The 22632-nt window shown below is 62.8% G+C and overlaps 1 long non-coding RNA gene across 1 annotated transcript; it reads right to left on the reverse strand.

Annotated features, from left to right (window-relative positions):
* Positions 1 to 1286: 1286 nt before the first annotated feature.
* LOC112478327 lies at positions 1287 to 12229 on the reverse strand. The gene is made up of 3 exons (XR_003045778.1): positions 11859 to 12229; positions 1473 to 11525; positions 1287 to 1383 (listed from the first exon to the last, which is right to left on the reverse strand). It is a non-coding gene; the product is annotated as an uncharacterized LOC112478327 (long non-coding RNA).
* Between the last annotated feature and the right edge of the window lie 10403 nt (positions 12230 to 22632).

The raw sequence follows: 22632 nt of genomic DNA on the forward strand, positions 1-22632 counted from the left end.
CGTGTGGCTGGTGGCTGTCCCACGTAACAGATTCAGAGAATATTTTCTTCACTGCAGAAAGCCCAGTTGGGCCGTGCTGCTCCCGAGTGTCCACACGGCAAGTCCCCAGGCCAGGACCGATACACACGGGCCGCGTCCTGTCCCTTACCAGGCTGGCTGCTGCTGAGAAACATCACGGGACCGTGTGCACTGGTGCCAATCACGTGCATGGCTCCTAAGCTGGGTGGGTCTCCCAGGCACTTGGCGACCACGTCCTTCTTCAGACACGTCCCGCCCCTCTCCCTTCCCTGCCAATGTCCCCGGCTCACCTCCGGCTCCCCACACTGCCCCTTCAGACCTGCCACTACCTCCGGGCGTGGGGCCTGCCCGTCTCTCCCCAGAGAAGGCTGGGGGCAGAAGGAAGGGCGCAGCACCATTTCCTGACCGGCATCCACGCCACACGCGCTGCCCGCCTCCCACGTCTGTCCCCGGCAGGCCTGCTTCTCCTCCGGCGCCTGCCCGTCCAGTCCCATCGGGGACCCTGCCCACTGCTGTCCTCGCTAACGCGCCATCAGCCCGTTTACCGCACGGTGGTTCCCTGGGGCCGCCTATTGCAGCCTCACTGACCGGTGCTTTAGCGCGACAGATGCTCACTGTCGCAGAGTTCCGGAGGCTGACCGTCTGAGTTCCAGAGGCTGACCGTCTGAGTTCCGGAGGCTGACCGTCTGAGTTCTGGAGGAGGCTGACCGTCTGAATTCCGGAGGCTGACCGTCTGAGTTCCGGAGGCTGACCGTCTGAGTTCTGGAGGAGGCTGACCGTCCGAGTTCTGGAGGATGCTGACCGTCTGAGTTCTGGTGGCTGACCGTCTGAGTTCTGGAGGAGGCTGACCGTCTGAGTTCTGGAGGAGGCTGACCGTCTGAATTCCGGAGGCTGACCGTCTGAGTTCCGGAGGCTGACCGTCTGAGTTCTGGAGGCTGACCGTCTGAGTTCCGGAGGAGGCTGACCGTCTGAGTTCTGCAGGCTGACCGTCTGAGTTCCGGAGGCTGACCGTCTGAGTTCTGGAGGCTGACCGTCTGAGTTCCGGAGGAGGCTGACCGTCTGAGTTCTGCAGGCTGACCGTCTGAGTTCCGGAGGCTGACCGTCTGAGTTCTGGAGGCTGACCGTCTGAGTTCCGGAGGAGGCTGACCGTCTGAGTTCTGCAGGCTGACCGTCTGAGTTCCGGAGGCTGACCGTCTGAGTTCTGGAGGCTGACCGTCTGAGTTCCGGAGGAGGCTGACCGTCTGAGTTCTGCAGGCTGACCGTCTGCAGGCTAACCGTCTGAATTCCGGAGGCTGACTGTCTGAGTTCTGGAGGCTGACCGTCTGAGTTCTGGAGGAGGCTGACCGTCTGAATTCCGGAGGCTGACTGTCTGAGTTCTGGAGGCTGACCGTCTGAGTTCTGCAGGCTGACCGTATGAGCCCAGGGCACCACAGGGCCACGCTCCAGGGGAGGACCTGTCTGAAACCAGGGCACCACAGGGCCACGCTCCAGGGGAGGACCGGCCCCCGTCCTTCCCTCGGGGACAGCCCTCGCGTCCCAGCTTGTAGCCGCCTCCCTCCGATCCTGCCTTGCAAGGCGTTCTTCTTGCCTGCAGGCTTCACACAGCTATCATTTTATGACATAAAGACGCCTGTCGTCCTGGAGTCCCCTCCTCCAGTGTGACCTCCTCTTAACGAGTTACCTCTGCAGCGATGCTATTTATAATCAAGGTCGCATCCTGAGGGGTTGGGGCTAGTGCTTTCATCTTTTGGGGGAAGATGCAACTTGCTGGTAACACCCCTGAATCCACGATGCCCTCTGCCTGGGCCCCAAGGCACGACCTCGGCCGGGCCCCTCACTATGCTTTGTGGGTCCTGGGTTGGGTGTGTCTCGAGAACCCTCCAGGAGGCGACCAGCCAGAAGTGGGAGGGGAGAGGCGCCAGGCCCTGCTCCCCGTCCGGCCCGTGAGGACCCATTTCCGGCAGTGCCACGGCCGTTCCTGTCTGGATATTTAATGCCCTGGGGGTCTCAGCACCCCTGTGAGTCCCCTTCGTGGCACCCACAGTTCTCCCCTAATTTCTTGGAGTCGCTCCGTGACCCCCACTGACCATCACATCCTACAGGATGCGCCAGGCTCCGGCCACACGCTACGTCCCCTTCCCCACGAAAGTAGTCGAGCTCCTCGTGTAATACACATGCGCACGACACGAAACTGAAGAGTCTCCCCCGGAGCCCCGGCCCCCTTCGCCCCGCCGCTCCGTCCTGCCCGACCTGCGCCCCCCGCCCCGTGCCCGCGGTCTGCCTGCCCCGGGCTGCATCCAGCAGCGCGGCCTGGCTCCGGCCTGGCTCTGTCACCCGTGAACGGCCACAGCAAACGCCGCCTTCCCTGGGAGAGTCTTCCTGGCGTGGCGCTCCCCGGGGTGCCGTCTGCTCCCGCGGGCCCCCCGGCTCTGTCCCCCTCTGTCGCCTTGGTTCGTCCTTCTCGTCCTCTCCACCTGACTTGCGCCCCATTTTTCTGCAGAACTTTTTGTCGTCCCTGGGTGACACGCCACCCTGCCGGGGTGGCCGTAACCAAGTACCCCAGACTGGGCAGCTGCAGCAGCCACTTGTCTCCTCACAGGCCCGGAAGCCAGAAGTCCAAGGTCGAGGTGCCGGCAGGGCCGGTTCCTGCGGCGGCCTCCGACCTTGACTTCCTGCTGCGGCCTCGTGGGGCCTTTCCTCTGCGCCCACATCCCTGCTGCCCCCCGAGTGTCCACATTGCTCTTCTGATAGGTCAGGCTGGACTCCATTCAAACGGCCTTATTTTAATGTAACCTGCCTCCGGGGAGTCGAGACGCTCTTGCCGGGGAGCGTCTCGTGGGCCAGCCAGAACAGGAGGGACATAGCTCTGGCACTGAGGCACCTTATCTGGGCCCAGCCGTCCAGGGGAAGCCTCGGGCCCCCAGCTCGGCCCTCGCCCCTGTCCCTTCTGAGATCACCTTTGGTGTCCCACGGGACCCCTGGACCTCCGGCTCCCTTCTCCGTGGCAGGAGTGGGGCCCACTGCCTGCCGCCCGGGGGGCCCCCCTCCTTCCATGGACTCTGCCCAGATCGGGAGCCGGGCTCAGGCTCCACTTACTCGCCTGCGTTCGGGCCCCGCCGTGTTCACAGCCTGCACCCCTCGCTCATGCTCTCTCAGAACGGGTGCCCCCACACTCCCTGGGCCTCTGAGATGTCTGCCTCACGCTCCACGGCTCGAGGCTGGGGTGGCCGTCCCCGTCAGCTGGCACTGCGCAGCGAGGCCACAGACTAGGGGGCTCAAACACAGTTCTGGAGGCCGGGAGTCCAAGATCAAGGTCCCGGCCAGCTCGGTTTCTGGTGAGACCCTGCATCCTGGCTCGAAGACGGCCACCTTCCTTCTGTGTCCTCACGGGGCCTCTCTTCTGTGCACCGGGGAGACGGGGAGAGATGGCCGATGACTCTTCTTCTGACAAGGACACAGTCCCTTCTGACCAGACCCACTGTTACGGCCTCATTCGACCCCGGTCACCTCCTGAAGACCCTGTCTCTAATACGGTCACATGGGGTTAGGGCTTCAACATGTGCATTTGGGGGACCATGATTCAGTCCGTGCAGAGGCGTCGGGGGGCTCAGGTGCCGGAGGAATTACCTCAGATGGTGCATTGGGCCTGGAGCCCAAGGGGCAGCTTTCTAGAACGACCTCTGTCACTTCTCGGCCGCCAGCCCGTCTGACCTGCCCGGTTCGCCCCGTGGGAGGCAGGGCTGACAGCGAGCGGTGAGGTGCCCACGTCATTTTTGAAAGTGAAGTTTGGTGACAACAATGTGGAACAGGGCGAAACCACCAGGAAAACAGACTTGTGGCGATACCATTTCTTTCCGGAGAAAACCTTGTCCCTCGAGGCAGGGCCTGGCTGCCACTTTCCATTCCCACTGAACGTGGCTCTTTTTTCTGCTTGACTAGAAGCGTCGTAACTTCTAGAGGAGGGGGGGCTGCCGGGCCCCGCCCCCGACGCTCCTCAGGCTTCCCCGTCTCACATTTCGGCAAGCTAGACGGAACTAAAAACCCAGATTTTAACGCTTTTGTAAAAAAACCCATGGGCTCCCGTCATAGATGTCACCGACACGTTCAGTTCTCGCCATTATTCAGGGAGTCCTCTCGAAGGGGTGGACGGCCGCTGAGAATCCGACGTACCCCGGAGACGGTGCTCCCTCCTCGGGCTTGTCTGCTTGGCATTTCGCTTTCTGGAATAATCTTAAACGATGTCATATCTCCATCTCTCATCAAGTCTGCCCGCATTGCGGGATTCTGCCACGTTATGACACAATTTTACGTTTTGTTATCATGCAGCATCCAGAGGCATGAGGAAGGCGGGGCCTAGGGGGAGCTGACGGGTACCGAGACGGGTTCGGACTCGGGGAGGCTGCGGACGTCCGAGCAAGGACCGCAGGCCGGGACGTGCGTCTGGGTGTCGGGCCGGGCTCGGTGCTCAGGAAGCCTCGGTCGCCTCATCTGTAAACGAGGCAGATGGTACCAGCTCAGTGCCGTTACGACAGGTTTTAGATGCACCACCTCTTGTCCAGCTGAAATGAGGCACAGAGAAATAGAGAGAGGTCCGAGCTGCTCTGGCCAGGGTAGAAGTCGGGGGGACGAAGCTTCCCTCCCCCTTGCCCACCTTCGCCAGGAAACTCGGCCACTGCCGTGGGGCACGGGGCGCGGCTCGTCCAAGGCCCAGCCAAGCCGTCGGCTCCTACGCTTGGGCTCTGACGCTCCATGGCCAAGAGGACGGCCCTCTGCCCACGTTTCATCGTGAAAAGTCGCTCGGTGGGTCCCCATGAATCCCATTTTGTGAACGATAAATGACTACATCTCCAGGTCACTTATATGAACTTGGTCACTCATTGAAATAATCATGCAGGTGACGGCAAAATGACCGTCCACAGGACCCGGGCGGATCGCATTTCCAAAGACACGTGCAGTCACGTATTCCGACCCATGCGCTTCCAGAGCGTGGCTTTGTCATCCCCCTCCGCCCCCGTACCGGGACGAGCGGGGCCCATGCCGCATCCTTGACTTAGCTTCCGGAAGTCCTTGGTATTTACTATCTATGGTGACACCGGCGTTACTTTCCAGCTCAGCTACAGAATTTCTCTCCTATTTTTAAAGAGGATTCAGTGGCAATGTCTAAGGGAGCTGTCGGATTACACCCCACTGCCACCTTAAGAGCCAGACCCGGCCTAGTTCTGACCCGTCCTGGCCGCTTTCTCAGCCCCCCCCGCCCCCCAGTTTATTGACATTCTCACTTTTCCTCGGCATTTTTTTTAAGTCAGGTTATTGTGCATATTTCTACCCAACTTCAGATTTGTCGTAGGAAGAAATGGGGAATAAGCAGCATAATGAATAACTAAACAGTGTCCTCCATGTGTTTGTAGAGGGCTGGATTTTCAAAACAAAACTACGTTTTTAGGTGACAGCTCCTTAACGGGACATCAAACATCATTGAACAGGAGCCGAGCCTGGAACGCAGGTGGGGAGACCCGTGCCCCCAGGCGGTGGAGCTGGGCTCCCGAGGAGGCATGGGAGAAGGCGCTGCTCCTGTGGGCCACCAGGCTGCCACGGCGACAGCCCTAACTCACCAGGTTCCATGTGTGAGGAGGGCTTGTCATTCACCACGTCCCACGCTCTTGCCACCGTCAAGACGGTGCCCCTGAGACGGTCCCACCACTCTGCCCGGGACGAGGTGCCGGCCTTGGCGCGTGGGCCCGTTTAATCCCGAGGCTTCCTTTCTTCACGGCACGGCGGGATGGGTCTCCTTGCGGTGCGATCTGGGGGCGTTGGGAAGAGATGGTTTGTGGGTATCTGATGAAGGCAAACGCTGACCGAGCACTTACTCACGGCCTGATGCTCTTCCCCGAGCTTCGGGTACTAGTGTGTGTGCTATCGCAACGGGCCGGTGCCCGTCTGGGGCCGTTCAGGAATTTGGCTTATTCTACAAATGAGCACCCAGGGCTGGATTTCACATCCTTGCGAACAGAACATACCCCGAGGGCACACGCGTAGAGACCACCGGCCACCTACGGTCTCAGAGAGGCAGATTTAGGGAGCCGAGGTCAAAGGGCTCGCCCGGGTCACCGTGATAAAAGCCACTGGCAGCTGCGACGACATGTGGAAAATAAAGCTCCAGGGCGTGTCGGTCGTGACAGTAGAGAGCCGGGAAGCCATGCCTCGGGCGGAGTGACGGGGACAGCTGTGGCCAGAGCCTCACGGGGCACGAGGGTGGGGGAGCCAGCCGGCCCACGGAGTTCTGCCCCGAGCAGGGGCTGCCAGGCCTGGGGTTCACATCGGGTGCACATTGGGGTTGTCAATTAAAAATCCGATGCGTTTTGTCTCCACCAACGTTTGCTAAGACAGGGTCGAGTCGGTGGTGGCCTTCGTCCCTGGACTTGGCTCAGGCGTAGGTGGAGAGAATCCGCAGCTCAGTCATAGCTACGACCCGCGGAAGTTCTCCCTGCTAAGGCTTCGCTCTGGTGCCGGGAGGTCCGCAGAATCACGGTTCACCCGCCCGGCATCGTGTTACTAATTAATGACCTTCGGCTTCGGTGACAATGATTTGTCAGCCCAAACCTTCTAGCTTTCTCCTTGGTGGTGGACGGTTTGAACGAACGAATAATTAGATAAATTAAACAAATTAGTTTTGCTGACACTCCCCGGTGAGCCACCACCTGGAGGTGAGTCAGGAGCGACGGGCGGCTGGCCTAGGGAGCGATGAGGGCACTGTGCCGTCGACTCAGAGGAGCTGTCACGACGCCGGGCCCCTCAGTTGGGTGAGGCTGGGCAGAATGAAGCCAGCGGAGCGGGAGTGTCTGCAGGTCGGGGATGTGCGGCGCCCGGAGCACCTTTGGCGTCGGGGCAGGTGCACCTCCCCGTCCCAGACCTCCGCTGAGTCGGAATCCTCCGACGCAGTGCTCGCACAAGCCACCCCCACTCGGCTGGAGTTGGCCTCCAAGCGGGAGGCCACAGATGATTGATCTTTATTTACCGAAGTTCAACTTTTCTTTTACAGCCTTTAGAAAGATGGTTTGGGGGTAATGATCAGTTTCTGCTAAGGACGGTCTTATACACAGAAGCTAAGGGACCGCTCACCTGCCACCTTCCTGAAGCCACTTCCCTGCCAGGGGCTGAGCCCAGCACGGGGAAAGTCTGAGCCAAGCTTCGTGGGTGTCCTGGGAACACCCAGATCCTGCTGGCATCCCCAGAGGCCCCAGGCGCCTGGGTCAGCCACACAGATTGTAAAACACCCTCACTGCTGCCTCTGCGTGTCCTGCTGGGCCCACATCGTGGCTGTGGCTCACCACGGAGCCCTAGGTGGCTAGAAGCCCCCGTGTCACCCACCCTGGCTGTCCTCCTTGCGTTTCGGGCACACTCAGCGTGACATTAGAAGGCTGGCTGGCCTCTGCTTGCCCTCCTCCCTGCTCTCCGGTTTCTGCGCTCCCCAGGCCTGGCTCGGAAGGCCGGCCTCGCGGGCCACAGCTGTGCCCGACCCCCGTGTTCTCCCTCTGGTCCGTGCCGCAGAGCCAGAAGCAGCCGGTTCTTCCTCGTGGGTGCTGCTCTGGCTCTCGGAAGGGGCAGGCTAGTCTTGGCTCTGTGGTCCTCGTGGACCTGGGCTCCTCGTCCACGCGGGCCGGGCGCTGGGCAGCCTCGCCTGGCCGGGAAGCCGACCAGGGTGCTCACTGGCACCCTTTGCAGCTCTGGTGGGCGAGCCCTCTCTACCCTGTCACCGCAGCGGTGGGGTTTAAGGGGAACCAGCGAGACCCGTCGTCACAGTTTCATCGGTCAAGGTTCTCGCTAGTCTTCGCTCTGCTACGATTACGAAGACCCGAGAGGGCAGGGAGCTCTCCTGTGAGGAGCCAGGTGGCCCCGGACTGTCCCCTGCCACACTGCCTTCTCCCAGGGACGCAGAGCTCGGGCTGCGCCGTGGGCGTGTGTGTGCGTAGGGGGCAGGCTCGGCGGGCGGGGAGGAGGGAGGTGACGTCTGGGAGGACGTGTTGGCGGCACCGTGCTGCGTGCGCCTTCGCGTTTGCTCACTGAGACCGTCCGCTGTCATCACCCCCGTCTGCACACGGGGAGGCTGGGCTCGCCTGCGGTGTGCGGCTGGTCTGGCTGCAGGCTCTGTCCTCGCTCCGCCCGCTGCCCCCCGCCCCCTGTGCCTGTCCCTCAGCATCCCGCAGCTGGTCAAGCCAGGCGGGGGCCCCTCCCCGCGCACGGGGTCTCCCGCGCCCCATCGCAGCTTCCCTTCCACTTCTCCACCCTTGACCGTGAGGTCTGAGTCCACCGCACGCTCCGCCGGGTTCGTGTTTTCTCAAGGAGTCTCTCCAAGGTCGGCCTTGACCGAGGTCACGTGGCAAAAAAAAAAAAAAAGCAATTCTTTCAGTCACATCCTTTTATCTCGACTCAAACAAAAACACCACCCTTTTGAAGACGACGATATTATTTCGACTCCTTCAAAACCACTCCTGTTACTCCTGTTACCTGACACAGATCTCTGTGCGGGGAGGCGGGGCGTGCAGGTGTCTCCTCGGAGCGGGGGCGGGGTGTTGACCGTCCAGCGGATGTCACCGCTCAGCACACGCCGTCGCACTTGTCCCGTCCCCTCTGCCGACAGCAGGGCCAGCGGTCAGCGGTGACTCTTCCAGAAGCTCATCTAGGCTTCCGGGGCTTTGCGTGTGAGCGCTGGGTCTGGTCGAGACCGAGCCCCACCGCCTGTGCCCCACAATCGCCTGTACACGATGCCCGCTGCTCCGTTCGGAGCACAGTGTCATGAAGCGGCCGGATTCGGGGCGCCTGCACGTTGTTGTAAACCGTTACCCCAAATTCTAGACGCCCGGTTGCTGTTCTGTGTCCACCCCTCACGTAGGCAGCGTCTCTTCCGCAGCCCCGCCTTATGGAAAACGTTTTTTCTACCTTTTATTGGAAAACCAGGACCGCGTAATTGTCACGCCCTCTCTTTGTCACAGCTGCCAGAAGGCTCGGAGCGAAGTTTCGTGCTGGTGGAGGTCGTTTATCTCAGCTTAATGTTTCTGGTAAAAATATCGGCCTCCCCACCTTAGTCTTTGACTCTTGTGTTTTTATTCATGCTCCGGTGGTTTGGGGATTTATTGCATCTTTCTTGCCCCAAACCTTCCCTGGAAACAGGCCACTCTGTTCTCTGCCAGCCGTGTGGGCTGGCCGGTGGCCGGGACCTGCCTGTCAGAGGGAGCCGAAGGCTTGCGGGGACCACGCCACATCGTCCAGAGGGAGCACTCGGGAGCGAGACCCGGGCTCGCCTCGCCCGTGACTGCGAGAGTCTCTCTCCTCATCCGCCGCACCGTCCGCCCCTCCAGGGCCGGGTGGAGACGGGAAATGAGGCTTTTAAGTTGTGCGGCCCAGGCGCACGGCAGACGCCGTCAGTGTTTATGTCCTTCTGAGTGGCCTCGGGTTGGTGTGGTCAGGGCCGGCCTCCTGCATGTGTGGCCATCCCAGGGCCTGGGCTCAGAAGGGTTTAATGCTTGCAGTCACCATCTCGAAACCCTTAATCATTTTATCTCTGCATGTGTGTTTTGTAAATGGAGTCTGAGGGGCAGGTGTGGCCCCTCTGCTGCTCCCTGCCGCCCCTGCCCCCCACCCCACTGCTTAGCCCTCTCTGCTTCCTGGGCGAGCACAGGATGGTGCTGGTCACCGTGAAGTCTGCAGTCACCTTGCAAATATCCCTGTGCCCAAATGAGAGGGACATAAACAGCAGATAAAAACCACCGTGACAGGGTCAAAGAGAAACTGTGGGAGAAGAGACTGCACCCCCAATGCGGTCAGGAAACGGGAGGGAGGGAGGGTGGCAGCGTGGTTCCCCAGGGTGCTAAGACCCACGGCCGCAAACTGGCTGGCTTCAAACGCCAACACGCGTTGTCTCGCAGCTCTGGAGGCGAGAGGTCGGTCGTGACGCTGTCACAGGGCCCTGTGCCCTCGAGATCCGGCGGGGAGGACAGTCCCTTGCCCGTTCCGCTTCCGGTGGTCACCGGCAGCCCTCGGTGCTCCTTGGCTTCCCTTCGGTCTCTGCCTCTGGGTCGCATGGCGCTGTCCCCATCGCGTGTCCCTGTGCGTCTCGTCTCTTCCCGTAAGGACACTGGTTGTCTTAGTTCGAGCAGCTGTGACAAAGCACCACAGGTGGTGGCTTACACACAGCAGAAACTTGTTTCTCACGTCCTGGAGGCCGGACGCCAGCGTGGTCGGGTCCCGGCGAGCGCCCACCCGCAGGTTGCAGGCGCCAGCTCTTCGTGGCAGCCTCGTGTGGCAGGAAAGCCACCTGGCTCTTGGGCCTCTCCTTACGAGAGCGCTAACCTCATTCGTGAGGGCTCCATCCTCATGACCCACTCACCCCACAAAGGCCCCAGGGGATTAGGGTTTCCATAATGCATTTCGTGGGGGCACGACCTTCAGTCTGGAGCACCAATCCCAGTGGACTGAGGTCCACCCCGCTCCAGCTTCCCTGGATTTCCTCGGCAAAGACTCTTTCCAGTAAGGTCACGTTCACAGGGCCTGGTGGACACGGAGTTTGGAGGGACGCCACTCGACCCGGTGCCGATGGCCGGTCAGGGCCTCTGCGGTCCTGGAGGAGAACGTGGCCGATGCTGCCGCGGTGGCCGCGGGAAGCTCCCTCTGCCTCCTCGTGGCACGGCCGAGCGCGTCACCTGGCTGATGTTCGTGGGGGGCTGTGGCATCGAGGGGGCCGGCAGTGCGGCTCGGGAGATGCAAGCGTGGAGACCCCAGGGACCTACGGCAATGAGCAGGGAGCTGCCCGTGGGAGGGCGAGAGCGGCAAGGCTCCCCGGCCCCCGCTGGCCACATTTTGCACGTGTTTCCATTGTCCTTGCAGCCACTCGACCAAAGCTTACGGAATATGCCCGCTTTACTGCAGGCACCGGGGCCGGGGCCAGGATGAAACCTGAGTGCGACAGAGCTACAAGCTCGGCCTGGGACGACACGGGACGGCTTCAGCACAGGAGCTGGGGGCCGGCATGGAGGAAGGGCGGGCGGGTCTGCTGGGTGACCGACGGGCGGTGCAGAGAGCTTGCTGTGTGGCCGCGGCGGGGGGACCTGGTTCCGGGCACTGCATCTGTGTCCCTGCTCGTGGGCGAAGGGTGAGAGCTGCGACCAACCTCCACAAATGGGGACAAAGGGGACGGGTGGAAAAAGACTTCAGGGGAGCACCGGTGGCAATGAAAACAGGCAGAAACAACCACGACGTGCCCCGTGACAGGAACTGGGAGCCTGACCGAGGCGTGTCCCGGAGCAGAGCGTCCCGCCGTCATGGGAAAGACAGAAGCCACTTTGCACAGCAGGCACGAGAGGGACCCCAGCCCCTACCCCTGATCGAAAGAAGCGGGGCAACGCGCAGGCCGGGGACGCACACCCGCGAAGACCAAACGGACCCGATACGTAGTTCGCAGACACCAGCTTGCGTCCATCACAGCTTCCTGTGTGTGCAGCTCGGGGAAAGATCTGGAAAGAGAAACCACAGGGGGCATCGGTGGTTTTTGCTGAGCGGCGGGAGGGCGGCGGCCGGGACGACGTGGGAAGGCACCCGTTCTGTCTGTAAAGGTGGCTTTCATGTCCTCCTCGCTGAGCTGGGACCGGGCCGTGAGCAAAGGACAGCGCCACCCCAAGTACGGGAACGATCTCTGCTGGGGACCGAGGGGGCTCAGGGGCTGTGACTGCGGGGCGCCTCCTGGACTGCTGCCCCAGTGACATTCTGAGTGTCCGCTTTCAATCCTCCCAAACCGCTTCCCCGTCACCCTGTCCCCCGTCTCTACCGCAGGGCGCACCCCTAATTACCGGCACCGTGTTCTTCCTGCATTAGCTGCATGAGCGGGGCCTCTAGGTGGCCGGCTGCACTTCCCGAGGCTGACAGGGCAGCTTCGGCAGCCGTTGGAGGCCAGTGTCCCGATGAGCGCGCCCTGTGCCACCACGCATCGTCCCTGGAGCCCCTCTGCGAGCGTTTTGCCTGGCACCGGAGCGCTCACGGGATGCAGCGGCCAGGCGCTGGGCGCGTGAACCACTTCTTGCTGGAGCTTCCTGAGGGGACACCGGTGAGGGTGGTGGCAGGCTCTGGACTGCGGGACATGCGGATGTGTGTGTCCGGGGGCCCTCAGCAGAGCGGGCCCGGGAATCGCGAGACCCGGGCTCGGAGTGGAGCCGCAGCGATGTCACGGAAGCTTTTACTCGGACGGAAAAATGGATGAAATACTTTTCTGATGACGCATCGCAGAGGAATCTGCGAATGTGTTGGATGACGTAGACTGGCTGACAGCTGAGAGATGGAGTTTCATGAGCAAAATCCCGGGGGCCTCAGCAGAGCCGGCCTGGGAATCGCGAGACCCGGGCTCGGAGTGGAGCCGCAGCGATGTCACGGAAGCTTTTACTCGGACGGAAAAATGGATGAAATACTTTTCTGATGACGCATCGCAGAGGAATCTGCGAATGTGTTGGATGACGTAGACTGGCTGACAGCTGAGAGATGGAGTTTCATGAGCAAAATCGACTCGGCCTCAGAAAACCCACTCGCGCAGGTACAAGGAAGGCGTGGCCTGGAGGATGATGGGCTGGGCTCGGGGCGAGCGATTCAGCCGCAGGCCACATTCACAGAAGTATCCGTGGGGCGCACAGATCCAGAAAAAGGCCCCGTGGGATCGTGTTCCTCTCTGGGGCAGCTCACTCTCAGAGCTACGTGGCAGAAGTAATTCTCAAGGCATCCTGTTCTAGTCAAAAAAACACAACTTTCGAACAGCAAAAGCCATCCCAGAATATTATGGGCTTCCCCAGGGGAGAGTGAGCCCCCCGTCACTGGGCCTGTGCAAGCAGAGTCATGGCAGGGAGGCAGCTCCAGCAGGCCGGACACCAGGGCTGTTTCTCCCTCCTCCAGGAAGGGCGCCAGGCCTGACTCAGGCGCACGCCATTATTTGCCCCGTTGGGGAACTGATGAGCAAACGTCACACATCTGGAGAAATAACAGACGGCCCGGGGTGTTCCCGCCACTCCCGGGTCCCGGGGCACCACGGAACGCCACGCGAGCGAAGACACGTGCTCGTTTGCTGTGGCCGCTGTAACAAATCGTCACAAACTTGGCGGGTTAAAACAACACGCATTTATTCTCTTGAAGTTCCGGAGGTCGAAATCAGTTTCACTGAGCTAAAATCCAGGTGTGGGCAGAGCCGGTTCTTTCTGGAGGGTTCGGGAGCCGCCCGCATCCCTTGGCTCGCGGCCCCTTCCTCCCCTTCAAAGCTCGTCCCTCCAGCCTCCGCCCCCATCCCCGCTTTGCCTTCTCTCGCTGCGGTCAGATCGCCCTCCGCCTCCTGCTCATGAGAACACGTGTGGCTCCCCTTAGGGCCTGCCCCCGACAGCCGGGGACACGTCTCCCTCTCAGGAGCAGTCTCACCGTCCCGGGCCCATCTGCGGAGTCCCTTTGCCACGCGGGGAACGTTCACAGGTACCGGGGCCAGGACGTGGGCGTCTTTCCTGGGGGGGCTGGCGCGTTGCTTAGCTCAGCACCGGGCGAAACAAATGGGGCTGAAACGGGCCTTGGAGGCACCTGCGTGTTTGGGGGGTGGGGAAGGGGAGCTAGAGAAAGAGGTGGGAGACAGAAACCACGAAGTTCAGAGGGTCTGTGACCGCGGGGTGACCAGCAACCTGGGAAGGGGGGTGCCGGAAGGAGAAGGCGGTGGCCGGGGTGGAGAAAGCCCAGGGTGTGGCCTGACTCCTGCCCTGCAGCGTCCTTCGTGCCTGGAGCTGGGTGTGGTGCGTCCGCAAGCAGACTTTGCTGAACGAGGGAAGAACCGAGGATGCTGCTACCGCCGGGGAAGGCTCTGCTGGGCGTCCTGGGTCGGCGTCCTCCCCAGGCCGGGCTCTGCAAATCCCCGTGGGGAGCGGAGGTACCTCCACCTGCTGTTGCGGGGGCCCGGGCCGCCGTCAGAGTGTGAGCACGCGGGCCAGCACACCGATGGGTTTGGCGGCAGGAGCGAGACCGCCGCGGAGGTGAAGACTCTGGGTCTCGCCCCACTTTCTGAAGACGGGGACTTAGGAAGCAACGAGCTTTCATTTCTACCAGCCAAGGAGTAGGTTCCACGCCGACGAGCCGACTCCATTATTCAGAAAACGTCCCCCTCCTGCCAACCTTTCCAGTGCCCAGTGCCCCCGCGGTCCGGCCGTGACCCAAGGCGAGGGGCCGGCCTGGACACCGTGCAGTAGGCAGGGCACAGCTTCTCCTGGCTGCGGGGTCACGGGAGCCACGGGTCCCTCCACATTTCATCATCTTCGCTTGCGAAATAGACGGGGAATGAAACGGGCACTTTCGCAGGCGCTGCCGGGCGGGCCGGCCAGGGCGAACGAGGACGCCGCCTTCCTGCGGAGGATTCCGGGCGGCGAAGGCCACACAGACCCAGGGGAGCCGCGTCCCAGAGCTCCGCACCCTCCTCTGTCTGTCGGGAACGTGCGTAGGTCGCCCTGTTAAGCAAGTCAATATTGGATTTCTTAGAATTCTGAGAAAGTTCTTTATTTTTCAGAGCCTGCAAGTCAGGGCAGACGGAGCTCTCTGTGAGACCGTCCACTCTTAGTGGAGGAGGCCCCAGACCGCAGGCCCGATCGCTGGATAGATCGCGCACGCTCGTACCCAGCTCCCAGGGGTGTCCGCCGTGGGCCGGGCACTGTGAATTCAAGGATGCGACGGGCTCGGCCCCCGTCGGCTGGAGTTGGTGGGTGGCGAGCGTGCGAACGGCCACCCTCAGGCTCCGTGCGATTGGCGAGGTCTGCGCACAGCACCCCGGGGAGGAGGAGGGCCTGGCCGTCAACCCGGGAAGCACCCCGTGGATGGCGCCTGGCAGACGCCGCAGGGAGGGTGAGGAAGGGAGGGGTGAGCAGGGCTGGGCCCAGTGGGGCGAAACGGCGGCCCCCGCCCCCCGCCTGAAGGTCTGATCACGTGTCAACTCAGGGCGCCTGGAGGGCCGGGCAGGCAGGTGAGGGGAGACACAGCTGGGGCAGGTGGCGCAGCGCCCTCTGTAACAGGGGGATAGCGAGGTGTTTAGACAGAGAGCAGCGGGCGGCTCGGGGCGGGTGGCCGGTGAGCCGGGGAAGCGGGGGCTGGGGGGGCGCGTCCTGGCTGCAGAGACCGCGAGTGCCGAGGACCGAGGCTGAGCATGGGGGACGGAGGGAGAGGACGGCGTGCTGGGTGTTTATTTGGGGGTACGTGCTGGGCTGTGCTGCGTCCCCGTGCAGGGTGGTTATTTGGGGGTGCGCTCTGGGCTGTGCTGCGTCCCCGTGCCGGGTGCTTATTTGGGGGTGCGCTCTGGGCTGTGCTGCGTCCCCGTGCCGGGTGCTTATTTGGGGGTGTGCTCTGGGCTGTGCTGCGTCCCCGTGCAGGGTGCTTATTTGGGGGTGCGCTCTGGGCTGTGCTGCGTCCCCGTGTAATCCGCATGTTGACATAACTAGGGACGGGCGGGTCACTCCTCCGGCAGCAGCCCGTGTCAGACTCGTCCTGTTGTGGTGACGTCATCTCTTGCAGGATGTTGACAGTGGCCTCGGTCCGCACGGTGGTGGGAGCAGGTTGCAATCCACCCCCACCCACAACCGCGAGGTCCAACCCAGGAGGCCGGGGTGGGGCATGGGGCGCGGGGGACAAGAGGGGGGGCTGCGACGAGAACCCGGATTCGGGACCGCACCGTCCGCCCTGTGCCCGGCGGCCTCCTGAGAACTGAGAGTGAGCACCCAGTAGGTGCTCACACACGCGGGCCCGATTGGGAGAGAGGGTTTGGTGTGAGCACAGACCCTGGCGGACAGAGCTGCCAGCAGCAAACGGGCGGCCCGCGGGGTATGCCGGGTGTCACTGGGCTCCTTCTCAGAGACCCGGTGGCTCAAGACTGGGCGAGGGGGCAGCACCTGCCTCACAGGACCGCCCAGCTGGGCCTCCGTCAGGCACTTGTCATTGGTCTAGAAGGCTGTTCCAGCCCCGCTGAGGATCTCGAAGCTTTGTCCTGGGAGGCGGGGCCCGTCCCGTGGCCTCCTGGAGCATGGCCTTACCCTAAGAATAAAAACAATAAAAATGAGTAGAAAATAATACTCGGGAAAACAAGAAAGAAAAACCAGTGAAGGAAGCCGTGAGGGGGGCGGGCGGAAGCTGGGAAGAAGGGACTAGAAAGGACAGCATCCAGTAACGGAAGACGGTCCAAGGGCGCCTCAGCGTCCTGGCCTGGGGCCTCAGCCTGGGGGCCGTGCGGCTGGCACCCCGGGCCCCGGCTGCTCGGCCAGCGCAGAGCGCGCGCCTTCGGCCACCACCGTTCCCAGCGTGAGACCGGCACTGGGCCTCGGCCTGTGCGCGAGGCCCCTCGTGGCCTCTCGTCCTCTCCGGTGGCCGAGCCTCCCCCACGCCTGCTTTCTCCTCCGCCGCAGAGTCCTGGTCAGTCTGAGGGCTCTCGCTCGGACGCAGAGACCGTGTCCCCCGGTCAGACTCGCTCAGGGCTGTGCCTTCGGACCCGCCTCAGCCCCGGCCGCACGGCCATGGTACCGGTGTCCCTGGCGCAAACTCAGACGACCTGTGAAGTGAGCTTTCAAACGGCACGAGGCCGTGTGTGACACCTACTCCGCCGGATCCCTAAAGACCCCATAGGCCGGACGATGCCCGTGGGTCACGACGGGGCTGCCGGGCGTCCCAGCGCGAGGGCCAGGCTGCTCCTTTCATGTTCGGTCAGGACCAACGCCGACTGGGAGAACCCCGCCCCCCACCGCGGCCGGTTTTCCCGTCATGTTACTAACGGCACTTACGTAAGAAAACACGCGCTCCTTTCTGATTCCTGCCAGGGAGCAGCGGGTCTCGAGGTGAGGCCGCTCCGCCGCCTCCCACCTGTCAGCGGACACCCGCAGCCCTTCCCTTTCTGCGTCGTCTCAGGAAGCTCTGTGCAAAGGCCGCTCAGCTGCCGCCGCCGTCATATGTCCAGGCCCTGGCGGAACCAGCTCGGCCTCTCCACGCTGCCCGTCTCGTGCACTGTTCTGCATGCGTGTTGATTATGATGCACTTAAATATCTTTACAGAGACAATAGTGCTGATTTTCGTCTTGCACTAAGGTGTAGAAAGGCCCAGCTGGTGAAGGACATTGGGGCAGAGCTGGTTTAGAAAGTGACATGAGAGGGTCAGTGGCTGTAAACACAGCACAGGACAGGACCCTGCCGTGGCCGGGCCGACGTCTCCGGGCTCTGGGACAGAGTAGCCCATGGTGTCAGGGCTGAGGGCTCCGGCTGCTCCCGCTGTGCCCAGGTCAGGTCATGTTTGCAGTGTGGCCCTGGGTCCCAGGCGGAGGGTTTGGGACACTGTGGGAGGCACGTGCACACCCAGGGAACCGCAAGGTGCCACACCAGGGGCCGCTCACCCCATGCTGTGAAGGGGGCCCCGAGCTGTGCCGTGTGGACGTCCCAGCGGTCAGGATCAGGGGTGTGTGGCAGGAAGAGCTGGGGGCTACGCGAGGGGCACGGGATATGGGGCAGCCACAGAGACCCCTGTGTCCGTCGGTGGGCAACGCAGCCGTCCAGGCAGACGGGGCCTGGGCGCAGGTGGCCGGCAGCAGGACAGATGCCGCTCCGACTCCGGGCCTCGCCGGCACCCTGCCCTGGCTAATTCTCGGGGGGCCGACCGCGAGCGGGCCCCGGCCTCTGACAGCGGTTTCTCTCCGGCAGCGTCCAGCCTTTCACTCAGTTCCTCGGCCGTCTTAGGGTGAGCGCTTAGCGCAGTCCGGGAAAGGAGCTGACAGCAGTTGAAAGGAGCGAGAACAATCGAAGGCAGGAGAGAGGCCGGCAGGGGACAGGGGACTGGAGGACTTAAACGCGCCCAGGAAGCGAGAGGCTCGGACGGTGGGGGTGGGGCTTCTTCCCGGTGACGGCAGCTCAGGGGGAGAGCTGTGAGTTCTCGGGTGCCCCCCTGCGCCCCTCGGTTTAGTATTCCCCTCCGTGCTCAGCCTCCAGCTAACGCTCACTCAAAGGCTTCTGTGAAGTCCCGCGTGACCTCAGCCGCTGCTCAGAAACCGAGCTCGCCTCCCTCGCTGGCCCTTGGCTGGGTCCGTCCCCACAGAGAGAAGAGTGTGGACGGGGAATAAAGACGCGGGGGACACGGGCCCCAGCGGCCCCTTTTCTCAGGACCCTGCTAATGCGCCATGGCCTGGGTGCCCAGCGCTGGGGATGGCTGAGCCTGTCAGACAAGGGGGCCGTTTGTCTCCATCCTCGGTGTCCAGGGCCCGTGTCCTCGGGGAGGTGCCAGGTTCTCAGCACCCCCCCGCCCCCCAGCAACATGAAGTGCTTTGGAGTGGACGGAAGCAAAGGGGGGTGGGCAGCCCCTGGTGTCACTGTGGGAACCTGGCCGGCTCCTGACGGGGGACGAGCATGGTGGTGGGTCTCGGGCACGGCCAGCCTCCCAGTTCAGCCTGGCCAGGCGCTCAGTGGGCAGCTGATGCCAGGCGGGGCTGTGGTCTAGAACAGGGCAGCCATCTGAGACAAGAGCCCAGCCGACATCGCGGCCAGGGTCCGGGCGGTGTACTGAATGCGCTCTGGGCTCCGTGGATCCCCCACGTTCTGCAGACGGGCTTCACGGCTGGGGAGAGGGTTGGGCCGGGGTACAAGGAGGGGCCACGGCGAGGGCCCTCTCTGCCCGCATCTCGTCCAGAGGTCACCTTGGATCAGTTTTTTAATTGCGATTCAATGTCAGCTTTTTGGGGGGGGTCAGGGAAAGGGTTTCTGTTGCTTGAGAAATGTTTGAGGGCCTCAGAGTATCGGACGAAGGTCCTGTGCCTCCTCACCATGGTCTGACGTGCGTGAGTGCGTGCATGCGTGTGTGTGTGTGTGTGTGTGTCGCGGTCTGACGTGCGTGAGTGCGTGCATGCGTGTGTGCACACGCGTGAGTGTTCAGTGCCCGTCCTCCCTGCCAGGACACCAGTCCCCGGGGCCGGAGCTCCTGTGTGGCTGGGGCACCGTGGTGTCCCCCACACCTGGAGCACCCTGAAAAATATCTGTCACACGAGTGAGTGATGAGCTGGGACAGGAGTCCGGAGACCCGGGGTAAAGCCACCCCCCTTGTGACCCCGATGAAATACACGCGTGAGTGTTCAGTGCCCATCCTCCCCGCCAAGACACCAGTCCCCAGGGCCGGAGCTTCTGTGTGGCTGGGGCACCGTGGTGTCCCCCACACCTGGAGCACCCTGAAAAATATCTGTCACACGAGTGAGTGATGAGCTGGGACAGGAGTCCGGAGACCCGGGGTAAAGCCACCCCCCTTGTGACCCCGATGAAATGATTTAACGTCTCTGAGCCTCAAAGTGGGTAGAATAACAGCCAACCCTCCACCCTCGCAAGAAATTGTCCGCAGTGCTCCGGGGTCCCCAAATGCACAGATGTGATTTTCTCCCTGAAAGTCAGTCTGATGTGACATAAAAAGAATCTTTTAACTAATTAATCGACATGGGTGACACCAGGAGAGAGGCCAGTAAGCTAGTGTCTTTCTTGACCCTGGACTCCCTGGGAGTGAGGCTGTCCCCACGGGGTCCCTGCCCGCCGAGCAGGGAGGGAGCGAAGCTGTGTGGGGGCCACAGCCGCCTGAGGTCAGGCCAGTCACCAGCCGAGCGAGGCCCCGGCCACCAGCTCCTGCTGCCGGGGTTGGATGGGCATCTCTGCGAAGTGGCAAATTCCTTCTGTGGTGACGAGTTGGAACCCTCGAGTGCCCAGGTCCCAGGGCGGCCTTCCCAGGGGGCACATTCGGGGTGCATGCGATCCACCGGGGTTTACGTTATTTCCCATCCGTAAAGCACAAGGCTTTCCCTGGACACTGCCTGCCGCCCAGTCAGCCTTCCCTGTCCCCGATGAAGGCCTGGGGGTCCCGCTGTAGGACCCGAGGAGCCCCTCAGGACCCAGCAGCGGTGCTGTCTCAGAGAGCCAGGGCTCCCACTGTGCTCTGGGGAGGTGGCCCTGTCTGCTGGGGTCTGGCAAGCGTGGCGGCCGCCAGGGTCTGTGTTTGCAAGGACGTGCTGAGGCCCAGGGGAGGCTGGCGGGGAGCCCTGTCCCAGTGGGGGTCTCGGGAGGCTAGCCCTCACTCTGAGGGGGTGAGGCTGGGAGTGTGGGCGTGCTCCTCTGTGTGGGGGGTGGAGTGGAGTGAGCCACCCCAGGGCCCGGCGTATGGTGCAGAGCTGGGAGAGGAGGCCCGGGCCAGCGGCTCTCACCCCCTCCTGTGTGGCTTTCTTTCACGCCCCCCGACAGCTGCACCCCCTTCCAGCACGTGGCATCTCTCCACACACACACGGCGAGTCCCCCTCCCTGTGGGGGACGCAGGATGGCGCAGTGTCCTGCTGGTCTCGTGGTCCCGGCCCCCGTGCCTGGTTCAGGGTGGGAGAGCTCGCACTCAGACGATGTCGGCGGGACCCAGGGACTCAGGGACCCAGGGACCCAGGCGTAGCGGGCAGCGGCCACGTCTGGGCCGTTTTCCTGGGCTGACGGGCGGCTGCTGGGGCTCAGGAAGCTGAGTGTCGATAATAAGCAGACACAGTGACATCTGGGACTCCAGAAGACACGTCTGCTGACTTGGTCCCCCATGGCCTTCTGATGCCGCCGATGCTTGTTATGGGACATGAGCCCTAGGAAGGTGAAGGAGGTGACTCCCACGGGGCTCTGTGTAATGAGGCTTCGTGACCCGGGCTGTGGCCCAGCTGGGGCTCCGACGTGCAGGGCAGACTTTCCCAGTTTGCCGGCTGTGCTGGTTCGGCACTGAATGTCCTGGATCTGGGGAGCCCCAGGATCCTGGGTGCACACGGCTATTGGTCCCCCCACAGCTGGGAGGGGAAAGTGAGCGCTGAACCCACAGCTTCTGGATCCGGCTGGGGGTGGGGACCTTGGCAGAGGGGCCGAGAGGGGCCTCGTCACCTGCAGAAACGTGGGCCCCAGGAAAGCCAGTCACCTAGAGATTCGCCACTCACCAGAGAACTTGACCTGCACGGGGCGGACGGCGCAGCTGGAGCCGCGGGAGGGGGGATACGGGAGCAGGGTGTGGTCGGCCCGGGCAGAAGCTGGCCTGCAGCCCAGGGTCAGGGGCCCAGGGGGGTGATGGCCAGACCTGGGCACTGCCTCTTGCGTGTGTCCATTTCTTACGAGAACAACCGTCCCGACCCCACGGCCCAGCGTCACCCGGTGTGACCGCACCTCGTTTACACACATTACACCTGCCAAGGGCCTGTCTCCACGTGAGATCGCGGCCGAGGTCCGGTGGGCGTGGGTTTTGGGGGGCCCTAGTCAGCCCAGTGTGCCCGCTCTGCTCCCCCCCAGAGGCTCTGTGCTCCTTAGAGCACTCCGAGAGGCCAGGTGAGAAACAAACCCGTGTAAATTCCTCCCAGCATTTTCCAAATGCTTCCTGAGAACGGAGCCCTTTACTGCGGCCCTGGATACAGCTTCCAGGAGCCCGGTCTGGCCAGTGCCGTGCGGCTCCCTGCTGTGTAGACAGACCCGCTTCCCAGAGTAACTGCAGTCTGGGAGTGGGGGGAGGGGGTCAGCACGGCCAGGGTCCTGGTGGACCCCGGTGCTTAGGGACGGCGGGGTGCAGGTGGATGGGGAGGAGGCCAGCGCGATGTGCCTGTAACCTTGGTCTCGATTTTCCCAGTGTGACTGAGAGAAGCAGCGTTTTTCTGAAATAAGGTGCGTTTTAATCGCGCACGCTATGTCCGCTGATCTCTTACTAACTGTGCCCGCCTCTTGCTCGTCCTTTACCATGCAGGTCTGGGTCACCTCCTCCAGGAAGCCACCGCCAGTGCCAGAATGAGCCCCTGCTCAGGCTTCGCCATCGCCCTGCCCCTCCGGGGGCTGGCGTGGGCGGCTCACCTGTGTCCCCTCGCACGTACTCCGGCCTGACAGGCACTGGCCTTCCCTGCTTGACGTGAACCCCCGTGTTTGCTGGCCTGGGGACATGGTTCCGTGGGTGGGAGACCGTGACAGGGTTCCTAATCCAGACGGGGAGGACAGGCCAGCCCCGAAGGCCCCACCCCTGAGGCCAGGGTCCTGTGAGGCTTCCCCGTCTCTTGTCACCCACTTCCACCGTGGGATGCAGAGGAGGGACAGACTCTGGTCTTCCCGTGGGGGACAGGAGAGCTGTCGCCAGCATCGTGCACTAGCTGGGACAGCTAGCAGGGGTAGAGGACTCGAAAAGCCTCACCCAGGAGAAAAATAGTGACGTCACGGACCATGACCCTGAGCAGGGCGGCCACACCCTGGTTATTCACAGCCTACGAGGAGACAGTCTTGCCGTCTTGGCTCAGCCGCCCGGGGTGTGTAGGTGGCCTTGCTGCCTCTCCATGTGGCTGCAGGCGGCTGTGGACAATTCGGAAGGACTGCTTCCTGCAGGGCGTCTGACAGCAAAGTTGAAGGGAGGTGGACATGGGGCACACGGAGCTGGCCGGGCAGGGGGCCGGGCAGGGGGCCGGGCAGGGGGCCAGGCAGGCGGCCAGGCATCTGGAAGCCTCACCTGCCTCTGCTCCCTTCCCACTCCGACCTCCCTAGAGACCGCGTGTCCTCCGGGGCCCGTGTCCGCGCCCTCCCTCCTGGAGAG

This window comes from Pteropus alecto, unplaced genomic scaffold, assembly GCF_000325575.1.
Source record: "Pteropus alecto unplaced genomic scaffold, ASM32557v1 scaffold143, whole genome shotgun sequence".
Classification (NCBI taxonomy): domain Eukaryota; kingdom Metazoa; phylum Chordata; class Mammalia; order Chiroptera; family Pteropodidae; genus Pteropus; species Pteropus alecto.